The 4,200-nt window shown below is 54.4% G+C and overlaps 1 long non-coding RNA gene across 1 annotated transcript; it reads right to left on the bottom strand.

Moving 5' to 3' along the window:
* Positions 1 to 1,358: 1,358 nt before the first annotated feature.
* LOC147572884 (uncharacterized) lies at positions 1,359 to 2,357 on the bottom strand. The gene is made up of 2 exons (XR_015245514.1): positions 1,739 to 2,357; positions 1,359 to 1,474 (listed from the first exon to the last, which is right to left on the bottom strand). It is a non-coding gene; the product is annotated as an uncharacterized LOC147572884 (long non-coding RNA).
* Positions 2,358 to 4,200: the final 1,843 nt, after the last annotated feature.

Below are 4,200 nucleotides of genomic sequence, written 5' to 3' on the forward strand. Positions count from 1 at the left end.
ACCCTAGCACAGCGATTCAATCAGCAGGTGGACCCCCACCCCTGTCTGTTTGGAGATTTGAGGCATATGCCCCAAGGATATAGGGGGACCCAGTACCAGGTCCTGCTGATACTGGATAGGCATTTGTGGGCAGAAGCGGCTGCCATTTGATTGGATGGTTCCATGTGGGGTCCCAGAGACAGCCTGAAGAGAAACCTGAGTTATGCTGTGGCCTGAAAACAAGGCCACGGCAACCATCCTGCAGGCTCCCTCTGCACCATTAGAGTGCCATCTCTTGCTGGCTGGTATCTCCATCAGGTATGCTCACTTGGATGCTCACTTGCTCCTCTACCAGCAGGACCCAGCACTGCTTGAGAGCCCAGTTTATAATTACCACCTGGCCCACCCATCCAACCTTATGCCAAGCTTGCTCTGTCAGCACAGTCCTGACCGCTCTGGCGTCCAGCTCAGACCCCTGCCCCTTTTCTCGATGCCCCCACATCCACCTGGCTCTGCGATATGCTAAAAGCAGATGTCATTGTGGGCCAGCTCCTCTGGCTTGGATCAAGCAAGGACCTATCCAGACAATGGCTGGGACTCTCCATAGGCTGAAGCATAGCTGGCCATGCTCATGCTGCTATAGGGCCCAGACACACCCACAGGCACATAACACAGAACCAAAGAGGAATGTGTCATCACTTTAAACTCAAAACTTAGGGGCACCTGGGTGGCCCACTCAGTTAATCATCTGACTTCAGCTCATGTCATGATCTCATGGTTCGTGGGTTCAAGCCCCACATCGGGCTCTGTGCTGACCGCTCAGAGCCTGGAGCCTGCTTCAGATTCTGCCTCTCTCTCTCTCTCTCTCTCTCTCTCTCTCTGTCTCTGCCCCTCCCCTGCTTGCACTTCATCTCTGCCTCTCAAAAATGAATAGACATTATAAAAAAATTTAAACTCAAAACTTAAATCAACAAATAGTGCTTCTTCACCTCTGAACAGAAGTAGGAGTTCCCCACTAGGAATGACTCATTTCTTTTCACTGACCCTTCTCTGTGTGTGTTATCTTCAATTTCAACTTTATGAAATAGGACTCTGGTGTTTCTTAAACTGTCCAATGTGACTGCCACTTTGGGCAATATTGAAATGGGAGCTTGGGGCTGGAGCCTCAGGGAGGGGGTCCCTCCGGACAGCACCCAGTGGACTCAATCATGTACGTCTATTCTTGACAACAAAATGTTTTTGAGAACTAAATGTGAGCACGCTCTGTGGTAGTCATCATGCAACACGTCGCTGCTGCAGGAGCTCATAAATTAGGTACAAGAAATAATTTTTATCTGGCCAGGCATTGGGGACCAGCCCTGAACGGAAAACAGCACAGCTGGCTGTAAGACAGAACTTTATTTCTAAATGGAGCTGGGAATGGGTCTGGTAAGGGTACGTCTGTCCCCTGAAGTGCTCTGGTGCCCACCCCCGGCCCCAACAGCTGCTGATGAGCCTGGGAAAGGACAAAAAGTGGGTCTTGGGGGTGGGCTGTTTGAAGTGAGGGAGGCCCCAGGTCTCCTTTCCAGGCAGGCCTCCTTTAAGAAGCTGGCTGCGGATGGCCCGGAGCCGTGGAGGCTTCTCACAGAGCCGCAGGCCAGCTGCCTGGGTTTTGGGGCTGCAGCACCACGGCGGCCACCTCATAACCCAGGAGGACAGTCAGAGTGAGGAACTCGATTTGGGAACACCCTCGGCCCTCTGTCTCCTCCAGCTTGAGCACCTGGTGAAGGAGAACAGGTTGGGCTCCAGGAAGGGGCTTTCTGGTGCTGGCTGGAAAGGGTGTTGCTCCCCGGCCAGGGACCCTGCTCCTCTGTGCGGTGGCAGTTCCTGGGGAGGCACTTAGAACACGGGGTAGAAGGGCAGCTGTCCCTGTCCCACAGCAAAGGCCCTCCAGGCTGGGTCCCTTGTTCCTCCCTCCCTTCCCTGTCCACCCTTGGACCCTTAGGGCGGAACCAGCCCAAGCCCACCCTCTTTTTGTCCCCTGTTTTTATCTCGGCCCCTGTCTCTATGCTGTCCCACTTCCTCCCTATTCCTGCCCATCATCTGTCGTTTAACTCCCTGTCTGTCCTTCAGGCACCCACATTTTATCTGTCTTTCCCTTTCTCTGTGTCTCTCCGACTTCTCTTGATGTCTGCCCCCCACCCTCTTCCCTTTCCTCCTCCACTCTCCCCACAAACTCCAACAAGAGGCGGCTGCAACCTTGGAGCATGCTCTCCAGGCTGTCCTGGCTTTTGGCACTGGCATCCGGGATGGGAGCGGCAGTGGCACTGGGGACGGGGACGACAGGGAGCAGCAGCAGCAGCAGGACCAGCGGGAGCCACATGGCTTGGCGGGTAGGACTGGCGAGGCAGTGAGGGCTGCGTGGTCCGAGCCCCTGCCCTTTGTCCAGGCACCGCCTCCCACTCCGCCCACCTCCCTCTCCCCGACCCCCCCGCCCACCCCGAGTCCTGACCCTCAAGCCTAAGCCTCAATCACGCCTGACCTGATTGAGGAAGACCTGCCGGACTTCCCACCACCCTCGTGTCCGCCCGCAGCCCGGTCAGTGGCCTCTGAGAGCTGCCCCTGGAACTACCTACCCCTTCTCCAGCCGGATCCACGCCCCCTGCCGACCACGCCCAGAACCACCCCCACTTTTGGCCACGCCCCACTCATTGTTACACACACCCAACGATTCGCAGTGACCACGCCCCCAGGACACGCCCACACCCCTGGAATCAAGGCAAACTTCCACCCGTTGGCCACTCCCTGATCACAGCAGGCCACATCCCAGGCCAGAGCCACGCCTCTACTTGTAGAGCAAGGACCCTGGAGTGTGGGGGCCCTCCTGTGTTCCGCTCACAAAGCCCTGTGCCTTCTAGGTCCTTGGCCTTCCAGTTTGTCAGGTTGGGGAGCCCTTCCCCCACTGTGGCCTGGAAGGTCTGTCCAGGCAGCACGCTGGGCACCCACGGGGACCACATCCTGTGCCCACTGTCCCCATGGCATGACTTTCTTTTGTCCAAGTTTTCAGTTGAATCAGGAGAGTAAATCTGGTTCCTGCTTCCTCACAATGCCTTATAATAATGGAGGATGACAAATCATTACCATTTGAGGGACGGCCTCTTTATAGAAACATAGAAAATTTTATCTTCAGTATTCTTACATTTCACTTTAATGAAGTATGGATATTTCCATATCTTTCCTGTTTGGAGCACCAGATGTTCTTTTGAGGTCATTTTGGTTTCTTCCCCCGCCCCCCCCCCCCCCCCCCCCGGCCTCTGAATACATGAAATTAAGTAGCCCTCGCCCCAAGTAGTTCCTTCTCTGCATCTGTAGTTTCCACCACTTTGGAGATTCCTGTGATCTTGCCCATGCCTCCACGTTTGTACCCCTTTCCTGGCACACATTATTCTTGCCGAGGTCTCCTGCACACAGTCCTTGCCACACAGTATCTCCCAGCTCATTAACCACCGGCTCATCGGAACCACTGAATACTGTTCGTACTCAACATCTCACTTCTTTACTTACTCCTACTTCATGTTACCAATACCCTCTAGTTTCCTTGAGGATGTTTATTTAGCATAGGTGCGTCAGTTTGCCTTTTTCTTTTCTTTTTTTCATGTTTATTTACTTAGGGCACACATGCGAGCGGAGAAGGGGCAGAGAGAGGCAGAGAGAGAGAGAGAATTCCAAGTAGGCTCTGCCCTGTCAGCACAGAGCCCGACACGGGGCTCAATCCCATGAACCGTGAGATCATAACCTGAGCCAAAAACAAGAGTTAGATGCTTAACCGACTGAGCCACCCAGGCGCCCCCAGTCTGCTTTTTAGTGGCTGAAGTCTCAGATGTCTCTCTGCCAGAGCTCCTTTTCTCCCGGGAGCCCCTGCAATCCTGCCTGCAGGAAAAGCCAGTCACTCCCACTTCCCAGAGAAGGTTTCTGGAGAACCCATACGTCACGAAGCTGGCAAAGCTGGTGTTGGCTTTCCCGTCTGTCCACCCCACCCAGACAACCATGATACAAAAGGATTCCCCTTCCTTACTTTTAAACTAAACTACCTCAAATTTCTTCTGTTGTCATGCAAGCTTAGCTGGGGGGGGGGTGATGGGGGGGCTCCTGCCAGGCTGGAGGGCTGTCCTGTGGGCCTGAGCTCAGCACTTGCTTTCTTGTCCCACTGGCATCACGTCAGGTGATCGTGTAGAGAAAAGA

The sequence above is a fragment of the Puma concolor genome, chromosome E3, assembly GCF_028749965.1.
Source record: "Puma concolor isolate L17-30 chromosome E3, mPumCon1.1.hap2, whole genome shotgun sequence".
NCBI lineage: Eukaryota > Metazoa > Chordata > Mammalia > Carnivora > Felidae > Puma > Puma concolor.